The 26128-nt window shown below is 41.0% G+C and overlaps 1 protein-coding gene across 7 annotated transcripts in view; it reads right to left on the minus strand.

Moving 5' to 3' along the window:
• Positions 1–26128, minus strand: part of RAPGEF4 (Rap guanine nucleotide exchange factor 4) — a 209822-nt gene that overhangs the window by 111024 nt on the left and 72670 nt on the right. Inside the window, exon 1 of one of the 7 annotated variants that reach the window (XM_039494909.1) lies at positions 4270–4359. The exons of the other annotated variants lie outside the window; for them this stretch is intronic. The gene's annotated coding sequence lies outside the window, so the exon portion shown is untranslated. Of the gene's footprint in view, positions 1–4269; positions 4360–26128 lie in introns of those variants that run through there. 7 annotated transcript variants of the gene reach the window in all.

Consider the following 26128-nt stretch of genomic DNA (forward strand, 5'->3'; position numbering starts at 1 on the left):
GCAAACCCCATGATGAGTTCAATAGATCAAGACTTCACCTTGAGCTTTTACCTCTCATAAAAACCATCTGCCATCTGAAGCCCTTCTACCATAAAATCAGTTCTTTTGATAGGTAATCCCACAATGAGAAGACAATTTCTGCGATGATTATATCTAACAAAAATGAGTTTATTTGGTAAGTGCAAGTAAACAAAATATAAATGTGTTTTCCTCTGAGTGCAGCTCACTGAATTATCTTTTCTTGAATGATTTTTTAAAAATATTACTTTAATTATAACATGAGTAGCTTTAAGAGCAGTTTGTACATATCTCTCAATATTGTTGCAAAACCTCAACATGCTATAGGAAAATCAAAGCAAAAAAACCCAAACACTTGAGTATAGACTGTACAATTATATTGCAATTTGTGTGTGCATGCCTTGATCTGCCCAGTGCATGGAGAACAGTGTGGCACTGACAAACGATTCAAAAAAATCTGATAAGTATTATTTAAGAGGATCGTGTAATGCCTGGGCCCCACACCAAAAACACAGTCACTATTATAGCACCACTGAAGTTAACTTGCCAGTTCATGTGGCTCAGAACCCACCACACCCAAAACATTATATAGGTTGCAGGGTAATTAGTGCCACTCACAGTGTTTCCAAGTTGCAACTATATTTCAACTATTTTCTACCACAGTTAAGCCCTAGCATGGTTGTACCATCAGCATGGCTTCATAGTTAGAAGCTATGCTGATAAACCATGCTTGACTCCTCCTATGAGAGCAGTCTGAAGTGCAGTTTCTAATATATGGAGATATACCTATCTCATAGAACTGGAAGGGACCCTGAAAGGTCATCAAGTCCAGCCCCTGTGCCTTCACTAGCAGGACCAAGTACTGATTTTGCCCAAGGTCCCTAGGTGGCTTCCTCAAGGATTGAGCTCACAACCCTGGGTTTAGCAGGCCAATGCTCAAACCACTGAGCTATCCCTCTCCCCCATTCTACTAATGTGTTTGTTTGTAATAAAACCCTGTCTATATTGGGCCTCAAGGCTTCAAAATCTAGAGATGTAAGTGAGTAAATAGATGCTAAGTATTATCATTATACTCTACAAAGCAACCAACATTAACAATGGTGGTTAAATCTGTTTGCAGCTCAACTGTGTTGTAACATATGAAGAGGGCCAAATTGTGCTGTAACCTACAAAGTAACTGCCAACCGCACTGATTTGGATAGGGCAGTCCCAAGTTTTTGACCTCTGTCTCCAGTCCACCCAGGCAACCTCCTCAGCCTGAAAACATTTAATTTATACCGTAGTTATCCATTTGAGCTACTAAAGCTGTTGCACTCACTACTGCTGTGCAGATCGAAACAGCATGACTAGATGCAGGCTCTCAGCCTACCTTAACTGTTTTTCTCTGTAGGCAGCTTCACCTGTTTCTCTCCAGCCCAAATAGCATTTTCAGCCCCTATCATGAAAGGGTGCAATGAAAGAAAACAGGTCTTGGAGCTGCGAAAAAGGAGGGAAATCCCACTGAGGCAAGGCTTAGAAAGGCAAAAAATATATAAATTTAAGCAGAACCTCTTTTACTAGAGAAGGGAGATGAGCAGAAACACATGAAAACAGATAGTGGGCTTGCTATGCATACCGAATTTACCTGGAAAGAATTCACATTCTGTGGTGATGGATGCTATGGAAAACCCTAAGATAAGCAGACTGAAAGGAAGTGGGTTCCCCAGAAGGAGACACCACAGCTGGCTGAAGGAGGGAAAAACTGAAACACCATGGAGAGTGAATGGAATTCAGGGAACATGGGAAGCGAGAGAGGGAAAAGGTTGAGATGACCCACAAATCAGGCCTGCCATCTACCCCTAATGGTGCTACTGGGGAAAGGATGTTTACTGGTGCCCCTCACACATGAGAGGGTGAATGAAGGAACCAGACAAGTAGGAGAAACCAAGGCCTGTTAAGACTGGCTATGTGTGAGATGACTTTGAGGCCAGGTGGGAGGTTTCTATAGGTCCAGATAAACATCCACATAAGATACTGCTCAAAACCTTTGAAAGTTCTCCCATCACTGGCTTAATTTATATATTTACAGTGCATTATGTATGATTTTACAATGTGTCATCATGGCAAAACATCAAGTTCTAAGGCAAAGTCATAATACAATATATTGTGGCAAAGTACCTTCCCAGCCTCTGCTGTTTTTAGCCCTGGGGAGACAGGCTTGGGTAATTGCAGACCCGCTTAGGACTCAGGGGAAGTCTGTTCCCTATCTTCCCACCAGCCTTATTTAAAGTAATTTTTTCCTGCCTTGTGGGAGAGCATACTGCCGCTCCTCCTGGGTGGTGTGTTTTTTTTTTTTTGTTTGTTTTCTTTTTTTTTTTTTTTTTTCTCTCTCTCTCTCTCTCTCTCTCTCTCTCTCTCTCTCTCTCTCTCTCTCTGCTTCCCACCTCCTTCCTCCCAGGAAGGGGTTTAAAAAGGTCTCAGGCAGCCCCAAGTTGGAATCACCTGGTCCTAATTACCTTCAGGTAGCTCCCCCTCAGCTGATTCTAATTTGCTACCTTGGTAACCCTTTCTCAGCTGAACCTGATTGACCTGTAGTTGTCTCTCAGTTGATAAGGAGGAGGGCCTTTTAACCCTCTGGGACTGACTCCTCCCCCCCTCTTGCAACTGTCTGTCCTGAGTTTATCACAATATGGGGCAGAGAATGCAGGGCATAGAGGATTTTTTAGAAATATAGTAGGAGTTCAGATCCTCGAGAAATCTGAAAAAGTATCAGTTTTGAGGGCTTGAGCAGATGCTCATATAGAAAATGACATATGGTAACATTCATCAGAATGCATTTAACTTATCAATAATAATTTGTCCTATTTTAATGGAATGGATCAAACACAACTGAGATATATTTTAAGAATTACTTTGGTCAGTTTTTGTAGGGTAGTTTGGCCAAGAGCATCAACCCATGCCAGCTACAACACTGATTGAAAGCATTTGGCTAGCATAGCTAAAATTGACAAGAGATTTTGAACATGAATGTGGCATGGGTTGGTATTCCAGTGCGGGCAAGAATTCTGAGTTAAATAGTACTGTGTTCTTTCTTTTACTGGGTGTTTCCTTTCACAGTGCATTATATAATCATAAAATGGTCACTCTCTTTTCCTTTCTTGTAATCAGCCTTCATTCTCACTATGATCTGTCATGGTAAAGACCAGAACGGCATTTGGTGATAAGCAGATGGTCACAGTAATGAGGAAGCACTGTAAATTTCTTAAGGAAAAAAAGAGCAGCAAAAAGAAAAGAAATGAAATCAGAATCCAAATGTGACATAAAAAATATAACAAGAGAAATAGGAAAAACTGGGAACAAATCACAAAATAGTTAAGAATAAAGAGAAGAACCTCATTTGATACTGATTTGTAAAACATGCTCTAACTGTGACATCTCAGGGTGCATATACTGAATATTTCACTGTTGCTTCTTTTCTCCAAGGAACAAAAGGAAAAGAGAGTGCGACATAAAACCTATCCTTCCACCCAACTGAGGCAATTGGAGCCCACAAACAGAATCGGGGGGCCCACTGTGCTGTGCTCTACATAAAGAATAAAGGGCAGGCCCAGCCTGCAAAAGCTTACAGTGTAATTAGGGACAAGATCCAGAAGGTGGGGGTGGAACACAATTGGTGGAGTTAGGAGGAAGGCAAGGGTGACAGCTATAAGAACACAAGGTTGCACAGATGACTGAGGTCAATGAGAAATTTTTATTTTAAAATAAAGTGAACAAGAACAAAACTCACGATGAGGCACATGAAAGGTAGGCATAATACATTCTCAGTAAGGGGGTTCTACCTATGGAACAAACTTCCAGAGGAGATCAGGTAAAACTGGAATCTAACCATCTGAAGAAATGCTGCAAAACCTTCCTCTTTGGAAAAGCCTTCCCACCATAAGAATGACACCTGCCACCCCCTCGACCCTTATGCCCTGAGCAACAAAAAACAGAGGAATTTAAAAAGAAAATAAGTCCTACACCAAGCAGAGTTTTGATCCTCAAAAGGTAGAAGTGCCAGAGACTACACAAAGTCAACTGAGGCTTCACTATTTCCAATGAATTTACACAGAAGGAGCTCAGACACAATAGTGAGGAATGACAATATAAAACTCACAGGCCACCACACCTGACCATTATTAGATAGTGTACTGGGTGCATGACGACAAAGTAGTAGCTATGCAAATCAATTTGGTAAGGGAACTCCACATCAAGTAGCAGGCTTGGACTTACCAATGAGGGAATCAGGTTCCAAAACTGGGAGTGCTCCAGGAAGAATGCCTTACCACCGGTCCCAAAATCTAGGGTCTGATAGCACTAGCACCCCAGTATTGGCCTATCAGGTGGAAGTCAGTTTTTAGGTAGCTAGTTAGAAGATGCTGTCTATGGAACTTGTCTGCATTAATGAGTTTGGTTTGCTATTCTGAGTCACTTGAATGTATATTTCAAAGATTGTGCTTGATTAAAAATGTTGATAAATGCTAAGTTAGACAAACAGATGGCTAAGAAATGAAACTCCTATTTTGAGCTTCTGAGAGTTCGCTCTTTTACAGCAAACATTCCTTCTGGGCACCGTGAGGGGGTATACAAACCCCATCCTGGGCAACATAGGCTTAATAAGCTAACGTGGGCTCAAATGGCTCTCCCCACTGCACCCAGGAGATGTCAAAATTGGAGGGAGGAGCTCAGCTGGTGGTGGACCACTGAGGAGAGCAGATCTCCCACGCCTCAATTCCAGGAGCAAAGCCTGGCTAAAGGCAAGGGCTCCTCAGCTGCCCGCTGCCCAGCAACCCATCCTTGTAGGAAGGGAGCACCTGCTGTGGATCCACTTCTGATGGGACTATTCTTTGACACTAGCCTATGAGCCTAGATAAGGCCTACTGCTTTACAGGAAGCCCTCTGAGGAAAGAGGACTCTTGCTACTCCAACCCACCAATCCACCTCTGGGATGTTCATTTGTGTTGACCTCATTTGTGTTTATTGACAAACCCAGAGGGGGATGGACTATCTGGGACTCAGCCACATGGGTGAGCTTCTTAAGTCCAGAAACTCAGAGCAGAGGCCTGGGTGAGTGATACGGCACAGCACCTATGCATCACATGGCAGAAAATCATTTTAATCACACATTAAAGTCTTAATTCTGCACCACTGAAGTCAATGGGACTTTTGCTATTGACATCAATGGGAGCTAGGTTGTGCCCTAAATTATCTTCCTCACAGCCAATAGCACATACAGTAATCAGTCATTTTCCAATTAAAATGGTATCATTAACCCAGTTAATTCAGTTGTTTGCTGCTCCGCTTTATTTGTATGTTTTGCGAAAACACATCTACACAGAATCTTTTTTCTTTTACAGAATGATATGAAAATAGGAAAATCTACATGCCCCAGCAGGCAGCCCGAGGAGGTTTGTCACCTGTGTCACATGAACCCTAACAGTTCTTATTCCAAACCCACTGGAAGAAAAGCATTAAAGAGATGATACTGTCATGAGCTGGTGAAAACCTTATTATGGGTTGAGTTAAAGCCTTGCTGAGATTTATGGGGGTGAATTCACCCTTTAATTAATGTAACTGTATGGAAAAGTTTATCACCCAGGGCCGCCCAGAGGGGGGGGCAAGTGGGACAATTTTCCCCACAGGGGCCCCGACGAGAATGTCAGAGGCTCATCCCTGGCCCCGCTCCCACTTCCGCCTTCCCCCATCTCCTAGCGCCTCAGCGCGCCGCGTCCAGGAGCGGCCCTGGACAGAGCTAAAGTGGCATGGCTCAGGCGGGGCCTGAGCTCCTCCCGCTCAGAGCCGCGTGGTAAGGGGGCAGGGCTGAGAGCTCAGGTCCCACCGGAGCCACACCGCTGCAGCGCTGTCCAGGGCTGCTCCTGGATGCGGCACACTGAGGCTCCAGGAGAGGGGGAAGGTGGGGGTTAGCGGCATGGTAAGGGGCTGGAGGGGGTTGGATAAGGGGCAGGGAGTCCCGGGGACAGTCAGGGCACAAGGAGGGGGCAGAGGTTCTGGGGGGGAGGCAGTCAGGGGACAGGGAATGGGGGGTTGGATTGTGAGCGTTCCAGGGGTCTGTCAGGACTCGGTGGGGGGTAGATAGGGGTCAGGGCAGTCAGGGGACAGGGAGCGGGGGGAGGTTGTGGGGGGTGGGGTCCCAGGGTGGTGGTTGGGGGGCATCTTGGGGGGCAGTGAGGGGACAAGGAGCAGGATGGGTCAGGGATTTAGAGGGGGACAGTCAGGGGGTAGGAAGTGGGTGGGGGTCGGATGGGGGCAGGGCCAAGCTGTTTGGGGAGGCACTGCCTTCCCTACTCTAAAGCTCATTCAGCAGTTTGAGGCTTGCAGACAGCTATTTAACACAAAATGCCAAGCTGTTATCTTTTCCCTTAGGGCTACCATCCCTTTCACTTCTCAAATGCCAAATTATAGTCTACATTTAATTTCAGTGCCATAGGGAGATTCATGTCAGGGGAGTGTAGCTTCATTTAAAATTAGCCACTTTAGATTAACAGTGATAGAGCCAAGAGAGCCATGGGGGAAGGATCACATGAGAAGAGCAATATCCTACACCACCTATCTCCTTCCCAACCCTACCAAGGGAGATCCCCTCCCCCTGCATTCCCTGAGGCTCCAGAGGGGTTAATTCAGTGGTTCTCAAACTTTTGTACTGGTGCCCCCTTTCCCATAGCAAACCTCTGAGTGAAACCCCCCCTTATAAACTAAAAAGACTTTTTTATATATTTAACACTATTATAAATGCTGGAGGCAAAGCAGGGTTTGAGGTGGAGGCTGACAGCTCGTGACCCCCAGTAATAGCCTTGTGACCCCCGAGGGGTCCCAGCCCCCAGTTTGAGACCCCCTGGGTTAATTTAATTTTAGCACCCTGTGTCCATTCACATGCATGCGCTATTTTGAACATTTCTGTTTTCACAACATAGGCTCATCCCAGATTCTGGAACAAGCTCAAATGCTCCGTTCATGGAGTATGTACATAAGCTATACTAAAGACAAACCCACAGTAACCGTCTACAGTTTGTGAGGGACCCCATGAAGCCAGGCTCTAGGAAACAGATAAATTCATGGAGGTTAAGTCCATTAATAGCTATTAGCCAGGATAGGTAAGGAATGGTGTCCCTAGCCTCTGTTTGTCAGAGGGTGGAGATGGATGGCAGGAGAGAGATCACTTGATCATTGCCTGTGGGGTTCACTCCCTCTGGGGCACCTGGCATTGGCCACTGTCAGTAGACAGGATACTGGGCTGGATGGACCTTTTGTCTGACCCAGTGTGGCCATTCTTATGTTCTAACCTAAATGAACCCAAAGTTATGGAGACAGATATGAGTCAAGGAAGCCAGCAGAGTATCAGAAACCTGGAAAAAATCTGACTGGATGGGCTCAGACGTTTGGTCACAAGCTGAGGCGGTTCAAAAGTTTTGGATTTTTTTAAGCAGAATTTTTTAATTGTTTCTTTAAACAATCAAACACAGCAAGCAGCAAATATTTGGCCACACACTTCTGAAACCCCAAACCATATTCAGGTTTTGGCAGACTAATTTCAGCTTTTCAATTAAAAAAACCACAACAAATTTTGAAGGAAAGCAGACATTGTCCATGATTTTTTCTGCTTTTTAAAAATCCCTTGATTTCAATCCAAAAAAAGTTTTGACGGAAAATATGTGTCCAACCCTTTTAACGAGCTTTAATGCCTTTTAGCACTAGCTGATGCTAGAACCAGTGATACCTTGTAAAGGTGACTTGAAAAGAAGTTCTCTGAAAACTGAGTTTGTGCCGAGATGCAGAAGGTTTTTAAATGTTTATTTTTCCCAGGGTGGCCCGGGGGTGGGGAAGTGGGGCAATTTGCCCCGGGCTCCGCAGGGCCCCCCCACGAGAATATAGTAGTCTATAGTATTGCAACTTTTTTTTATGGAAGGGGCCCCTGAAATTGCTTTGCCCCAGGCCCCCTGAATCCTCTGGGAGGCCCTGTTATCACCATCCCCACTTAGGACAAAAGGGTTATGTGAACAGACCCAGGAGTTTCGGACTACGTGGGCAGAGTGTGTTTTGCTGAGTACAATTTGGGAGAATGGGGTGTATGTGTGAGGAAAAACGGAACACAGAACTAGAGAGAGAGAGAGAGAGAGAGAGAGAGAGAAGAAATCCAAGCCTGTAAGCATGATGTGACCCTGAGAGAAACCTGGAGAGAGATTCTGGTCTGAGGGTGCTGGCTGAAAAGGCTTGGGCCTGTAAACAAAGAAACTACTTTTTTTGCCTTTGGTTCCTCCTGCATTTGGAGAAGCAAGACTTTTACTTTCCTTGTAAATAAACAAGACTGCACCAACGAAAATACCAGACTCCAAAATCAATTTCTACTGACAACTGGAATATCCCCTAGGATGCTGAACTTTGACTAGCCAACTGGTAACAATATATATATATATATATATAGGAAACAGCAGCACTGGGTGCACACACTACTTTACTGTATACACAGAAAGGAAATTAAGAGCTTTTGGAGACAGGAGGTTGAAAAAAAACAGTAGCATAGTACATATTTAATTTCATATTGTTTCAATAAGATTAACACACCAATCGGAGTATGAGGGTGTGTTAATTGCTTGTTTGCACTTTCAAAAGTGCATTATAAATATGAGCTAATCCATCCTCAGAAGACCCTTTTGAGGTAGGTACAATAAGGAAGATGAGGTTCTGTTTGCAGTGATATATTAGGATGGGAAATATTTTCCATTTCTTTTCCTGTTAATTTCTCCGACAAAGAGTTCCAGATAACATCCATTAAGCCTACATATGTAGGAACTTAGATGGCCCCCATGACCATAGTATCTGAACAAACATTAATCATCATTTCTGTTATGATCATACCCACAATATGCTGGGTGCTTTCTAGACATTCAAGAAGAGAAATTTCCCCCCTTGAGGAATTCAGAGGCAAGATGACAGAGGTTAGGGGGAAGAGAAACAATAAGTAGGGATTTTTTTTTTAATACAAGTTAGTTTGATTTATTGCAGGGAACACGGTAGAACTGCATCTTCAAAAGGAACTTAATGAATCTATTCTCAGAACATCCCCATGAGGTAGGAGACTATTACAGTTACGTTACAGATGAGGAACTGAAACAGAAAAATTAAGAATGAAATTTTTTAATGTGGCCACTGATTTGAGGCACCTTAAATATTGGTTACCCTATTTGCAATGCCTGGGGCTTAATTTTTCAGATGTACTGAGCATCTGAAGCTCCAACTGACTTCTGCTGAAGCTGGGGATGCTCAGCACCTTTGGAATATAGGCCCCCAAGTGTATCAAATTGGGCACCCTGAATCAGTGGCCACTTTCTAAAAAAAATTGGTCCAGTTTTTCAGACGTATTTAGGTCCTGATCTCAATGGGAGCTAGGTGCCAAGGTGCTTCTGAAAATCCCATAGGCACCTATCTGCATCGTTAGCTGCCTAAATACCTTTGAAAACCTGGCCCACTGGCCTTCATGACTTGCCAAAAGTCACACAGTAGTAGAACCAGGAATTAAACCCTGATTGCCTGAGCCTCATTTCAGTTCCTTAATCACAAGACCTTCCTTGTATTTAATGAAGACACACTGTATATTCCTAGAGGAAGACTTATGAGCTTCAGGTTCAGGAAATCCTGAGTTCTAATCCTTCCTTGGCTACAGACTCAGTGTCTGACCTTGAATAGGGTCACTTCATTTCTTTGCCACAATGAACTTTTACTCCACACATCAGAACCACCACTTCAGACTTGAAGCTGACCTAATTGGCTAGCTGAGATTCCATTGTATAGAGAAGTCCTCTAGTGGCACAGAAATGGATTAGTTAGCCCTATATTAACCCTATCACAGCCCAAGCACAGATAAACTAGTTGGGGACCGGTGGAGCAGCCAGAGCACTGCTACCTTTACAGCTGGATGTAACTTGGAATAGCTGGGTGAAACTTAGAGCAGCCCTGAAGCTGCGCTTGCACCAAGGGCTCAACTGCCCAACAACCCAGGATCAGCAGGTTGCAATGATGACACAAAACCATCATTCTCCTCCCTCTTGCCCACCTTTGGTTTTACACTAACTGCAACTTAGATGGATTTGGAGATTGGGTCTATATATTTTATTATAAATTGGCATTAGGAATTAGAGTGACCTACGTGACTGTGATGAGTTTTACACATGCAGTTATGGTGCTGTACCTGACTGGTTAGAATCTCCTGAATTTGACTCTCTGCATAGAGACTTTGAATTGATTTTTATTGTCTTCATTAGTCCTTTTTTCTTTTTTATACCCAGGATCCATTTTAGAGCAGCAATAAGGCACTTGTCCCCAATTACGATTGTCCTGTACTCACACTTCTCGGGTTCCTGAAGGGATTGGGCACCTGAGGTATGCAGTTCTGTGTCAAGAGCATACTCTTCTGTTGTCTGTTATTGCCGTGATAAAACACGTGGACATTCTCATATACGCATGGATGTAATCTCCAAGATATACAGTGCCTCTCAGTTAGGGTGACCAGATGTCCTGATTTTATAGGGACAGTCCCGATTTTGGGGTCTTTTTCTTATAAAAGCTCCTATTACCCCCAACCCCGTCCAGATTTTTCACACTTGCTGTCTGGTCACCCTACTCTCAGTCAAGTAATATAATACATACTTTCTCTAAAGTAACTGACAGCAAAAATAAATTACAATATTATTAATACTTCTAGCAAGTATGTTGATACATTGAGATGAGAATTTTCTTCTTTCTGGAAGGCAGTATAAGAGGAAGCCAATGATAATACAATATCAGAATGCTTCTTGAGCTAAATGGTGGCTCAATTTCAAATGAACAAAATGTCAATTTATTTTTTATTAGCTTCCCTCCCTGTAGTGACTCAGGACTGACAGAGCAAGTTAACAGATTTTGATATCAAGTATCCACTCACTGTTCAAAGAAAGTCTTTGTATAGACTATGCAGTAAATAAACTACAGCATGTGTCATGTTGCAAGAGAATCTATGCTTTTTGTGCATTATGAGGCACAAGAGGAATCAGATGAGTTGCATGTGAGAAAGAGGCATTATCCACCAAGCCTCAAGTGTAATTATGAAATAGCCTTAAAGAAAGGTTTAATCAAAAGAGACAAAATGATTCCTTCATGTTTAAATCTCTCTTACACACTCTCTTACATAAATGTTCTGCCAAAGATTACAATGTTTATAGTAGGTATTTAGCAAAAAAATGCCAGTGTAATCTTGAAAGTAAGACAAGAATGTTTCTCATGTAATACATTTGAAGGGTTTTTTTTATTTTATTTATTTATTTATTTTTAAAGACGAGCGTATTGCATGGTAACTGTCGTTTACGAAGTCTGTTTGTTTTCCTTTGATAACACGGGAAAGAAAAAGCTAATGTGTCTGAAGAAGAGCTGTATGAATATGCACATCATGTTTTCACTTAGAATACAGCTCATGGGTTTGGTTTGGTTTGGTTTTGTTACTAAATATCACCACAATTCTACCTGTCTCATCATTGTAAAATGTCATTTAATTATAACACAGTCTCTCCAACTTTGTAACATTTTGAAACAAACTTTTTGGATTTCATGACAAACCTTGATAGCTTTTAGATACGATTTTCACAGTTTTATCTGATCCTATAAACAAGTTAATTTGTCTAAAACCTTAAAATCTCATCAATAAAATGATTAGAACAGAGGACTATGCATCTGGACTTCTGCTTTCTATTCCCAGGTATGCCACTGATTGAGCATAGCCCTGTGGAAATCATGTGTAGCTTTTATTTTATTTAATGTTAATTATACCACAGTGGGTTTCGCTCTGGCAGCTCCCGTCTTTAAGTTCAATAGAGTTATCTCTGTTTGTTCTGGATCTAGAGCCCATAGGAACACATGAAACCATAGGCAAGTAACACAATCACAAGACCAAGGTTCACTATCTTTTAGTAGTTTTATTAAAGTTACCAACAAAATTATAAATGTCACAGCATATACAATTCCTAAATATATCCATGTACCAGTTATAACAGACATACTCACATCCTCCTAGATGGTGTTAGAGTCTGATGGTCTTCTTATGGATTGATCAATACAGGAGGGGTTCTTGCTGGAGGTTTCCCATAGGAAGCTCAATTTTTCTGCTCTGGGCACCCTTTTTTAGAATGCGACAAAGTGTCCTGTGGCACCTTATAGGCTAACAGATGTATTGGAGCATAAACTTTTGTGGGTGAATACCCACACTTCGTCAGACACATGAAAGCTTATGCTCCAATACATCTGTTAGTCTGTAAGGTGCCACAGGACTCTTTGTCACTTTTTACAGATCCAGACTAACATGGCTACCCCTCTGATACTTTTTTAGAATGTGATTCTGTCTATATGTGCATTCTGCGCATGTACTTGAAAGTGTCAACCCTCTATTTCTGTTGGTCCGTGTCCCCTAGAAACATAAGGGACCCCGAATTCTATAGGTTCTCATTAACATTGACGTATCACCTTTATCCTGTGGCTAAGACGTATGTTGGAGATGATATTTGCTGTTATAGCATTTTATAATTTAAAATTTAATCTTCTGGCTAGACTTTTGCAATATTACCAGATGGTACTACTTTTTCCATAATCTTAGCCCATTGGGTTATTTGTTGGTCATTTACTCATTTCTTGTCACCAAGGCCTAAAATAGCTAAGCTAAAATCATTCAGCCCTCAGCCTACAGGTTCTTGCATTTCAGCTTGTTTTACTTATGTCTAACACATGATTCTTCTGAATACTGATCAGTCTTTAACTTCTATAACTTTACAAATTAATTTACATACAACGAATATATATGATATAACATGTTGAATAATCATAACATTACACAATAAATGAATAATAAACTAAAAACATTGGCTACACATGTCTGCACTTGTACCAAAACAAAATAGGTATATTAATATAGACCTACTTTAAATGGCTGTTGTGATGATCAGGGTGAAACCCTGGCTCCACTGAAGTCACTAGGAGTTTTCGCCACTGCCTTCAATGGAGTGAAGAATTCACTCTGTGTTAGGTGAAAGGTACTACATAAAAGTGTCAGGTATTACTTTCATCTGTGCTAACTCTTCAGCAATTTAGGTAATCGTGGCAGGTTCCAAAATCAGGCCGTTATTAATCTCTATGGAACAAGTATTAAAAATACTTCTGACTCTGGTTCAGATGAGGAGCTTATACAGCAACCTGGCCTTGCGGCAGAATGCAGTGATTTAGCATCAGCAATATAAGAGTAAAGCTTAATGAATTTGGTAGGATCACAAACTTGATGTGATAAAAAATGCAAAGAGCACAGTGAATTGGGAGGTCTACTGATTTATGAAAGACCACATTGTCTGACCAGAGTGTCAGTGACAACAACTTCAGATATGTTTATTCATTTAAACGAACAGAAACAATTAGTCAGGTAGGTTAAGGATGTAGAAAAAGGCAGAGGTTTTAGGGTACTGCATAGTGAACAGAAACCAGTTAATGGTGGCAAGGATAAAACTAGTTTTCTTAGGAAAAACAGAATTTCTAATAGATACTAGACAGTGTCCAAAAGTTCCATTTCAACAAAGCAGCGGGCAATGAAGAGAAGGTGGAAATTAAGTATAATGCACAATCTTCATAAATCACCAATATAATAGTCTGTTTCTCTGCTTTTCCAACTGACAGATACTGAGGGCCTGATAAATCAATGTGTTCATCCAGTTTTACACCAATGTAAACTTCTTTCCATTTCTTTTGGAGCCACACTGGTGTACAACTCAAGAAACACAGAGATGAATCAAGTCACTAATACGTCAGCCTAATTAGATACATTGAGCCTTTAACTGAAAAGAAGAGATTTCCTACATCTGGAAGCAAAGAGGTGGCGATGGCAAGAGGAACTGTTTTAAGCTAATAAACAAAAGAGTGTGTGTGTCAGAAACAAGACACTGAACTGGACTGTGTAGCTCCATGTGCCTTTGTTGGAGGAGCAGATCTTGTAGAAATAAGTAGAAGGCCTTTTCCTTATAGCTGTGTTCTATTAAAAAACCTAAACAGGGACCTGCGTGAATAAAGTATAAGAAAATAGCTATGACAAATATACATATCTCTCTGTTTACTTATCAGAGCTACATAGTCAGTTCTCAGTATGGCTGAGAAAAAGCTTGTGTAATAAGGTGAACTGGAGCTTCTCTGAAATTAAGATATTTATCAGCATATTCTATGAGTTCTTGCAAGAGGAGGGAGGCTTCGTTGTAGGACAGAGCTACACTCTGTTTGGAGGGAGAAAGCTGTAGAATACAGTGATCTTATGAGAAGATCCCAGGCTACTACATCACCATACATGCAACCAATTTTTAATTTAGAGGGAAATGAATTCTCAGTGAGGATGTTCATTTCACTCCTTTAGGAAGAACTAATGGCTTCATAAATTCTAACCATGTAGTATTGTAACACTGGAAAGCTACAGTCAAAAGCCTGATTTGAACACATTTGGTCAGTACTAATGCACACATAGCAAAGACATTACTGTCATCTTGTTAGCTGTGGTCCTCCCCAAACCTTTAAACCATAAGAGTATCCATCTGACAGTTTCAACAATACCACATCCTTAGTTTGCAATTTCTCAATGGTTACTTTTTGCTCACATCCACATGTTTGATGAGCACCATCAGGACTCTTCTTTCATGACACACGGAAGAGTGCTGGATGCAGTTAACGCAAGGGATTGGGAGGTAGGACTCTTGGATCCTAGCTCCAGCATTTGTATATAGTAATTACCACTGGGAATCAGGTGTTTATTTAGTATAATCATATTTATGTGCCCTTCCCCAAGATATCTGGTTGCATGACATAGACTAAAAATAAGCAATACATTGGACCAAACACATCTCAGTGTAATTCTATTGATTTAAATGGTTTTATACTAGAATGAATTTGGCTGATTAAAATAACCTCCCCAAAACAGTGAATGGAAACCTTTCCCAAACACACCATAAGAAAAACTTCCCTAGTGATGACCCACAACGAAGCAAACACTTGACCAAAGCACTTGTCTGTCTATGGATCATCACTTAGGGAATATTTTTGAGGGTGCTGGCTAGCTTGATATTTGTAAAATAGTCCAATTTCTTTGGATGAAGGGTGATAGCAGAAGTGCTAAGCAAAATACTATTACGATTATACTGAATATCTTAGGGGACAGACATACACTAAAATACATAATTGGAGTGATATCTTTTAAAATATGCATCATTAGAACTCCAGTGAGATACACATCAGTGTCAGTGAACGTATGTACAAAGAGCTATTCATTTTATTCTCAAATAATACAAAAATGCATGCATATATCTATGATGGTTATACATTCAACGTATTCACTGTAATGTCAGCACATGGTCTGAGACTTAATATTCATTGTCACATTCAGGAATGTTTGTCCTGACTGTGCCCTATCTCCCACACTTCATCTGGCTACTTAACCTCAGCACTTCTATAAAACTTGTCCAAATAGGTTTTAAAAGAAAGATACTCTTCTCCTGCAGGATAAGCAAGGAGTGACTATAATTTCCTGCTTTACCTACAAATCTGGCATGGTAGTGAGAACCACTGCAAATCCCATCAGAGACAGCAGAAAAATAGCTGAATATCGTTCTGTATGAAAGGCTTTTGCAGCATTGACTATAAAAGCTATTAAATATTAAATAAAAGGTTAGCAAATTTCCTAGCAGAATACAATACTGTATGCAGGATTGGCTTGCTGTACAGATATAGAGCACTGAGTGATGGAACCTTCCAACAAATACTGAAGGATGAAACTCAATCTGCTTCTCTCTGCATTAAATGCAAACTGTCAAGGGAAATCTGGCAGGAGGCTTCCTAATGCAAATATAGTGAATAATAACATACACAACATTGTTCAACAAATAACCTTCCATGAGTACCTGGCAAACAAGAAGAAAGGGTAAAATTTCCAAAAACACCTGAATGCTTTAGGAACCTAAGCCCCATTTTCAAAAGTGACACAGGCACTCAGGAATCTAAGTCTCATTGAACATTAATGTGTCACTTTTGAAAATGGGGCTCAGATTCTTAAGTCACTTAGGGATAGATTTTCAAAGGTGCCATAAGACACAGACAGGTTCCTAGTGGAATTTTCAAAAGCCATGTAGCACCCAACTCCCAGGTGTTTCTGAAAATCCTACTAGGCACCTCTCTGCACCTTTAAAAATCACCCGCTTAGGCTTTTCCTGCACAAGTGGCGACCCCTGTTTGAGAAACCCTGCTCTACGAGAAGGTCATAGGTCATAAACTGTGAGAATATCAAAAGCTGATTGCTAGGATCAGGGAGTACTAGAGGATTGACTGCTCCTGGAACAAACATACGGACTTTTCATAACGCAGTGTTAACTAGAGAAGATCATCAGAGCAGTACTGAATAACATTATGAAAGTCTGGCAATAGAAAGTTCTGTACCATGAATAATATCACCTAAATGAATTTTTAAAAATACCTATCCCCCATCACAGAATAGGGCCTTCTTCAGCAACATTTCCAAACTCTATAGCCTTTCTCTGAGATATAGCTTAAAGAGAAACAAACCTCCCTTACTCTTCAAGAACGCACACATTAAGAACCGAAGCTGCTACAGGATCCCAAAACCCTGGCAATCACTTCCCCACCCCTGAAAAGTTTCTTACCTTCCTTCAGCATATAATTTCTAAATTTAGGCTATAATCTATTTGCAGCAGAGAATTTGACCAAATTCTGTGATGAAGTGCAACATTGTAAGTGGGTCTATCAGTCTCAACTTGTGTAACTTACATGCAGAAGGACCACGGGAAGGTGTAAATTATACCAGCTTGAACCCATTGCAATGCCCTTACACATTACTTCTGAATTTGGCCCAGCTATGGTTCTGCATAAATAATAAATGAAAGTAATACACAGAGTATAAAATTAATAAAAACAGAGTACCTGGCAGCAGATTCCATGATAGCACACTCATAATTATAAGTGGTTTTTACAACTTATATCTAACAATAGTCCCATAAAAATTCTTTCAGTGCAAAAATACCCATTGGGAAATTAAAACAGCTCTCCATTACCTAGCTCTTGGAGTGCAGGCTTCTTCGGCAGTACATGTAACATTTTAGAATCTCTCACTGAACATTCATATCATTCAGTGAAACAATCTGATAACTGGCTGCCAGGAAAGGAAAAGGTATTTCCAGTTCCACAACATGCAGTATGTGATTATTGCTTAATTAATATAATAATTTGATTGGATGGTCTTTCCTTCTATTAAAATAGAGGCCCCTTGCCACTGAAAGAAAAGCTAAGGAAATAGTTGACTCTAACATCCTCTTTCAATTGTCATGCAACATCTAACTTTCACTGAATATGTCACTTCCAAGAAGTGCTCAGATTCTGGATCAAGAGCACCTAGGAACTGGCAGCTGTCCTTTAGTTTTAAGTCTTCTGTTTCATAGTAGTCTACATCGCTCTGTATCAACTCAACGGCAGAAATATATTCAGAAAACAAAATGTTTCAAAGGACACATTCAAGGTTGACAAACCCAGCACTCTTTGCCACACACACAACCACAGGGCCCAATTATGGAACCCTTACTCCTGAAAGGAATCCCTCTCATGTGAACAATGATTATAACGTTGGGCCCAGGCACACAAGAAAAGGATATATTCTCCTCTTGACATATGTATTGTTCATAAATTCGAAACCATTCATGCTACCGGGAGTTACAAAAATGGAGAGGTGAATAGATTCCAGTTATACTTTCCTTTCTAGAGTGTCCCAACAGTTAAATTCCACACCATGATCAGCCCCTAAAGTGGGCTGCAACAGAGTTAAAGTCCCAGTTGCTCTGTAAGACAACAAACCTAGCTACCATTTCCCCTGTCTGCTCTATTTTAGCGCTTTCTATAGAGCAAATCACTGTACGTAAGCACCACTCTGTCCCTGTGAGCCATCCAAGTATTGAAATGGACAATAATTTAGGTTTCTGGGCTCTTTCAAGATCAGATTTCCATCAGTTTCAGGACACAGGGGCTCAGAAGAAAGGGGAAGACAAAGCAGAGGAATGGTGTGACAACTGCATGCTCATATTGTACTTACACTCATGACTAAGATCACCACAAACCCAGCATCCTGCTTTTGATGTTGGTCTGAGTTTTTCCCATTACTGGAAAGAAATTTTAAAACCACGTTTCATGTGTGTCTTTAGTTTATTTTCCCCCAAATTGCATCTTGTTAATCTTGACATTATGTCAAAGATAATAATGAATTTATTAATCAAATGGCTCCCCATTCCCCCTCCATCAACCCATCAAGACAATGATAAAACAATACACCAGTTAAAAACTAGCCCATCCACAAGTTCACTAATCAGTCATTTATAAAGAGACAGACACAGGGCACCAATTTTAACACTGCCGTCATTTTTAATCAAACACTGACCCTTTTAATCAAACACTGACCCTTAGGCTTCAAGGAAGATATTATCACTTTGACAAGCCCATTCTTAAATAAACAAAACAAAACTTTGCTTGATTTAACAGTTAACATCTTAAAAGTATAAATAGCAAGCAAATAATAGATTAAATAGTTTCTTAATATGTACAGACAGTAATTCTTCGGGGGGTGGGGGGTGAGATGAAGGGGCAAAGGGACATGCATTAACTTTTTAAAGTTTGCCATTGTCAAATTTAGGGACAGCTAGCATGTGTGACAGCGCAGGTCATCCGCCGGCGCAGGCACCTTCAGACTAGGGACTGCAAAAACTCAATGTCTCCTGGCACCAGAAGTTCCATGAGGAAATGTGACTTGTTCTAATTTTGGAATCTGGAAAAAAGACAGACATCAGGAAGGAAATTTAAAAAAATATATTTGGAAAAAAATCCTTTCAAAGAAAAAGGAAACTCAAGTCAGATACATTAGAATAATAATAATGTAACAATCAAATGTAAATATCATGTTGCTTTAGAAACAATATACAGATCGCTAGTCCCTCCATGGAACACAGAATATGAAATGATGGGTCTCATGCATTGGTTGTTCTAAAGCAGTGGTTCCCAGTCACTCTTACATGGACTGGTACCTCAGGCTTGCTTTTGTATGAGATACTCAAATGCTATCATAATAATGAGCCTTGGAGCTAGGCTCCCACACACCCGACTGTTCACCATCCATCTATGCTTGTCTCCCTATGTCTAAATAAAACCATCACTAATGTCAATGGGAGTTACATCTATAGAGGAAAAAGAGATGAATGAACTAACTTGTCCTTTTCACACTCCCAAGAATTTTTAAATATTAGGGAAGGGAGTGCTCCTGTGAAAATCTTTTCTGATGTGTGAGGTTTTAATTTGTTTGTTTGACTGATACCAAGATCAGTCTACCCAAGACTTCTCTTCTATCACTGTCGGCCCTAAACATTTGTCTGAGATTTGTTCTTAAACCTGCAGTTATAGGACCCTGTGCTGTGATCCACTTAGAACTTGTAAGCTAAACATGGTCCAGAGGAGTCAACACTGAATGCTCAGAGCATTGTAGGAAGTGTAATTTATGGATAACACCCTTTCTTCTGAAACCACCTCATCATGGTTTTAGGGGTTGCTATAGTGTTGGAGATGACTTTTTCAGTTGGCATGTACAGTTTATGTCCTGAGCACCAGTAGTAATTAGAGATACTATGGCTATCCCCGCCCTGAATCCTTTTTGTCTTTTTAGACTAGTTTACCATGTCTTAGAGAAATACAAACTTGACTAATTCTGCTGTAGTTTCAGCTGGATACAGTATTCTTCACTTCCGAGCCTAAATTGTTATGTAGTGTTATTGTGTGCTCTTAAACAGTGGCCATATCTCTTTTAAATGGTAGATAAATAATATAACCCGAGGTATAATAGCAACAATAGTTAGCACTTTCTGCATTTTCAGTGTGCTGTACAAACATCAACTGGTCAATCATCCCACCACTACTCAGTAGGGATGTCAGTGCTTTGGAATCCTTTACAATGAAAGGTGATATACAAAGACAATATTATTAACTATCTTTTTGAAAAATGTCAGAATACAATTTAAGACAGAGTTATCAGTCTCTGGCTTTCTGGAAACCTTTTCTGCAGTTGCAGTTTGAAAGCTAACCCCTGAGCTGGCTAACTGTCATGCATGTTCAAATGGTCTGTAGGGTGAGAATCAAGATGGTGCCTCTTCTCTATCTCCTGCTGTTATATGAGCCCAGGGCATGTTGTTATGTGCATTATGGCTTCATGAAAGTACTGTGCATTATTAAATACTACTTAACAATTAGCCAAATCTGCTATCACTATTCATGTTTCGATATGAATATGTTATTCAAAATGTCAGCTTCATTTTAGTTTTTATAAAATGAATTCAGTTGAAATTGCACACGTAAGTATCTTTCATGTCAAATGCACAGCAGGTGAATCATAGGTCCAATTTCTCCATTTTCCCTGGATACTCTTTTGAAAATATTTATCTTAATTATCTTTTTAGGCTACCAACATCAAATTGCTTTTTCCACAAGAGTCACTACAACAGACATTTTTCAAATGGGTTGGAATGTTTTGCAAGGTTTGTGTTTAAAGCCTAGAATGGAAGAGCCGTTCAAGCCTCCTGAATGAGTAACATACATGGCATTACCTCTCTAGAACGGCACTCAGCATATCAACTGAAAATATATCAGACACTAGGGTAATGGAGAATTTAGAAATGTACGTAATCATAAGAATATTACCCATCAAAATCCACACATCTATGATTTTTTTTCCATCTCAATCATATAATAGCAACAATGACCTCAGCCTAGGGCCTTACATAGGGATTAATGAGTGGCTGGAATTAAGGGTCAGTGGTTGTGCCTCAGGCTATTAACTCCTCCCAGCCACTCATTAATCCCAGGAGATGCCCTAGTCTCCTTTGAATCATTATTTAAAATAAAAAAAAATACAACTTTCTGCACAGATTTATTTATACATTTGTGTGAATAAAACTCCAGTGAGTTGGAAATAGAATATTTGTGTAGAAAACAGTATTGATATCCTAGAGGAGTATGTTCAGTGGGAAACAAGTGCTCCCATATCGGAAAGTAATGCAGGTCTGTATCTTTGAGCATTCCCTTTGTGTGGAAACCTATATTTCCTTGATAACTTTCTGTTATTCTTCCAGTGCGTCTGCTCTTCCTGAAATTAAATGGTTCACCTTAAGTTCAGTCATATTGTTTCAAAATACTTTGAAACGCTACCATTGAAGCTACCTTAATGTCTATGGAATCTGTTGACTGCTCAGCACTTTTGAAAGTGGTCATAATATTTATCTCAATGCTTCACAATATTTCATTGTAGCACAATAACTGTATTATTTGCAAAATCTGGGCCTTAATTTGAAAAAATATAATATATTAAGTATTTTGATCCTTGGCATAATCGTTTCTCATTTTGCTTTCAATTATTAATTAAATTAATATTTAATTTATACAAAGTGGAACAGTGGGAACATGTTCCAGTCCCTTTTCCAATGAATATTAAATTATTCATTTAGCCAAAGTTTCTAAAATATTGACTCAAAACTGATTTTTTCCCCATTTTTTTCAGAACTGTCAGTGAACCAAAACAATCAGTTATTCTTACAGTTCTACGCTCCACCTATAATACTTAGTGCTAGTTTTCACCAGACTTCTTTTGGAGTAGACTGCATGTGCACTACAGACTTTTGTCAATGACATTTTTATAAAATATTGGCTGTTATCCAGATCTGAGTCTCTTGAAATTGCAAAAACCAAAAAAAACCCCACCCCTTCAGATCCTGTCCTCTGGGTGTTCCTTTCCCCAGGAAACCACTACTCTGAAGAATAATCCATCTGACTAAAATGCAATCTGGAATGCTGCCATTCATCACAGCAGTAATTCTCAATATAGCCAGCAACAACTGGAATGGAAAAGAGGTCTCTTTGAGTACTGGGCAGTGCATACTACTCCCTCCCCTCTGAAAGCTGAACTCCATGTTTATATTCAAAAGCTCATTATTACAGCATACTCTGTATATGGAATAAAGAATTCATCAATTTAAAATACTGCTTTCATAATGTACAAAGAAGTGTGCTCAGTCTTATATGTATTAGAGCAATGGTAAGTGCATAAGACAAGTCCAGATTGTTTGATAAGTCAAAAACATACTGGGCCAAATTCTGCACTCAGATATGCACACATCATTCATTATTTGTATCATCATAGTGCCTGGTCATGGACCAAGACCTCACTGTACAAATACAGAACAGCCCCCAAGAACTTACAATCAAAGTACAACTTCCACTAAAGACCATGGGAGTTGTGCATACATATTTGCATAAATGAGGACAGAATCTGGCCACCTGTAGCTGAATATGTGAAAAATCTATTGAAAAAATCTAACCCAGATTTGACAGCACCTTCTCAGAAGTAGTTTCATTAATTAATGAGCTTAGGGTTTTTATACTGAACATAACAATCAATTGTACCCCTCTACCTCGATATAACGCTATCCTTGGGAGTCAAAAAATCTTACCACGTTATAGGTGAAACCGTGTTATATCGAACTTGCTTTGATCCACCCGAGTGCGCAGCACCCCCGGAGCGCTGCTTTACCGCGTTATATCCAAAGTTGTGTTATATCGGGTGGCGTTATATCGAGGTAGCGGTGTATACGCATAATGCACCAACGAGCAGAAAAACATAAAATAAATATATACCAGCTAGCTGATTCGGAATTGTCCACCAACTACTTAATATTAAAGACATGGGTCTGCACTAAAGTAACATTCCAGTGTAAAATGGAGTTGGCAATTCTCCTTCTGCTTATCGTGGCCTAGGGAAGTCATCCATTTGTGTGCAATTATCAGTTTTTCCTAAATTGCACTGTCTACAGGTGGTTGCTGTTAGGATGGAGATGTTACTAGGATGGCTAACTTCCTTCCCATCAGAAACGGATAAATGCTCAAGGGACAGAGTTTCCAATTTACTAGATCTTTAAAGAATTTCCGGCAAGCAGAGCAGAATGAGAAACGTAACCCCTGATAATAAAGGTAATAATTGGAGATATACCAATCTCCTAGAACTGGAAGGGACCTTAAAAGGTCATCAAGTCCAGCCCCCTGCCTTCACTAGCAGGACCAATTTTTGTCCCAGATCCCTAAGTGGCCCCCTCAAGGATTGAACTCACAACCCTGGGTTTAGCAGGCCAATGCTCAAACCACTGAGCTATCCCTCTCCCCAAGCTATCCCTTGCACTCCCAAGGATAATAAAATAGCCAACTCTACTCTGAGTAGGGTCTCCCCCTAGGCACTTCTCAAGTCCCCCTATTGGATAAAAAATTCTGGCACTTAAAACATCTGTATCGTTCTTGTTTTGATTATTAGAGACTTTATAGCTTATGACAAAAAACATGATTAAAAGAAAGAGCCTTAGGATTTCAAACTGTTCCCAGATTTCTACTGTATCACTTATACAGTTCAGCACAGTTACATTAATGCTTCAGTAGCCCTGTACTGGTATTACAGGGTTCTTGTTCTCTCTCTCGCTGGTATTGCTAATGTACCTATCACCAAAGTAGCTAAGCGTCGAACAAGAAATGCAAGAGAACTGTCCATTAAAGTTCAGCACTCCCTGAATTTTGCCACTGTTACTGAGAAGTGATATTTCCCCTTGTTTTCTTCAAGCCCCACCCCTTTTCTCTCTGCGTCTTCCTCCTCCTCCTCCTCCCTCCATCGTTGCCTATCCAGGGAGAACACGCCTCATCTTTCTACTGTAGTTTTCCCTCTCTCATCCTTTAGCTATTTATTTTGATTTTTGCAATTCTACTATAATGGCGTATGGATCTAGTGCTCTGGGTCCTCTCAACAATCTTTTAAAATACACTAAAACAAACTGACCCACTAGTTACCCCAGCTTAAATCAACACCCACTGACAACATACAGATAACAAAACTGAGTTAACTTCCTCACAGAATCCCCACTTGAGTTCCAGTGCCACTATCCAGCCCTACCCAACACCCATCCCTAGTAATAGATGGGCCTTGCCACATGCCCTGAAGGTTAACAAATTCAAGATTATTTCACAGACCAACAGGGGAAAGTGACAATGGCGAGGCAGACAGTGAGTCGCAGTCCCTGCTTAATGAACAATAACTGACTTGCTTTATTGTTGCTTTGTCCTACTTCCTTCCTGCCCCACCTTGTCATAATCTAGACTGAGTATTTGGGGTCAGGGGCGGTCTCTATTTTCTGCGTGTCCATATGTTTCCTAGCCCAATCGGGTCCTCATCCTTGGCTAGTGCCTCAAGAGACTACTGCTGCATCAATAATAAATGATAGCCATTATGGCCTGGATTCTGCCTTGCTCTTTTATGTGTGCATGGAGCAGAAGGGGAGAAAAGAAGGAGTAAGGAGACTTCCCCACACCTTGTACATGTAAGGGCTGGAAAGTATTGCAGCCCCTGGCTCCCCTAAGAGCAGGGGCTGCTCCCCAACTAGTCCATCAGGCCCACTGCCCAAAAGAGGCAGGGAGAGGGAGAAAGTAGACAAAACCATGCTTCTGCACCCCCCCTTGCTGGCTAGCAGAGTTGACTGGCTGCATGATGGGAACATGCTCAAACAAACACTCCATTTGTGCAAGAGCCTAAAAGGTTAGACTTTCATTGATTCAATTTTAAAATGAAACTGTTGACTTTTTTGTAGACAGAAATGTATAAGAAATGCTGTGTAACCAAAACATGCTCCACAAATTATAGTCTGAACCAGGTGCCAGCGCCCAGAGCGCGCGCGCGCCCCGCCCCTCTCCAGCCTCTCCGGCGGGTCCGCTCCCGCATCCTGGGATTTGCGGCATGCCCGCTCGAGCTCCGCGGCATGCCGGCGGCAGGTCCACGCCCGGGGACCGGCGGACCTGCGCCAGCGGTGCTGGGGCGGGGAGCAAACCGCGAACGGGGGGAGCCGGGGACGCAGACATGACTGCGACTGCGGCGCTCGTCCGTCCTGGGCCCCGTGGACCTGCGGCATGCATGCCGCGGAGCTCCACCGAGCCAAGCGCCCTCCCCCAGATGCGCTGCCGCCGGGTGCTTGCGCGCTGGTGCCTAGAGCCGCCCCTGGTCTGAACTTTATTATTATTATACATTTTTCACTATAAAGCCCTTTGATCACAGGATATATTGGTGTGGGACATGTGCTCCTTTAAGATTCTGGGCCCTCTTGATTCCACTATAGTCAATGGCAGCATTTCCATTAAGCTCAGTGAGGGCAGGAATGTTCTGTAGACTGTCTGGATGAATAGCACAGGTATAAGCAAATTTAATATGCAAAAGCTAGCATTGATAAGTCACCTGCTGCTCTGAAACTGCAATAAATGTCCATTACCACATGTTTTCTCTCTTTTCTACACCATACACAAAACTATATTTAGATAATATTCAAGTATTGACTAAAACAGAAAATGGAAATAAAAGCCATGTGTGCGTCTAGCGAAATAACCATTGTTTACACTCAAACACTCGGCATAATAAATAAATACATGGGCCAGAGTTGAGCTCTGAAGGAAGAGGATGTGCCTCTCATTGACTAATGGGAGTGCACACACTCATTCCAAGGTCAAAACTGGCCCACAGACAGGCACCTTATTAAAAAAAATAGACGGTAAACTCTAGTCTCTTGGGTTAGAAAATAAAATCCCTGAAATCTGGAGGGAAAGCAATTGAACACCAGCTTTCTCAATGTGCGAAGCAGTAAATTGAAGTCCACTTATTTTATGAAGCCTTGTGGAAAACCCACAGTGGCAAACATTTGTTTTAAAATCTCATTGTGAAAACAGCTGTATTCCACTTTGGAGAATGCAGAATTGCTGACCCATTAAAAATAATCCTGGCAGAAATCTAAACACATTGTGGCTGATTACGGAACTAAAAAGAGAAGACAAAGCTTTTAATTGTTGTGTTACGTTTTAAAAGCCAGCATAATCTCCCAAAGTTTAAGTGAATGCAGGTCACAGAAAGTAGGGATTGCTTTACTTTACTATC

Source organism: Mauremys reevesii, linkage group 11, assembly GCF_016161935.1.
Source record: "Mauremys reevesii isolate NIE-2019 linkage group 11, ASM1616193v1, whole genome shotgun sequence".
In the NCBI taxonomy this organism is placed as follows: Eukaryota; Metazoa; Chordata; order Testudines; family Geoemydidae; genus Mauremys; species Mauremys reevesii.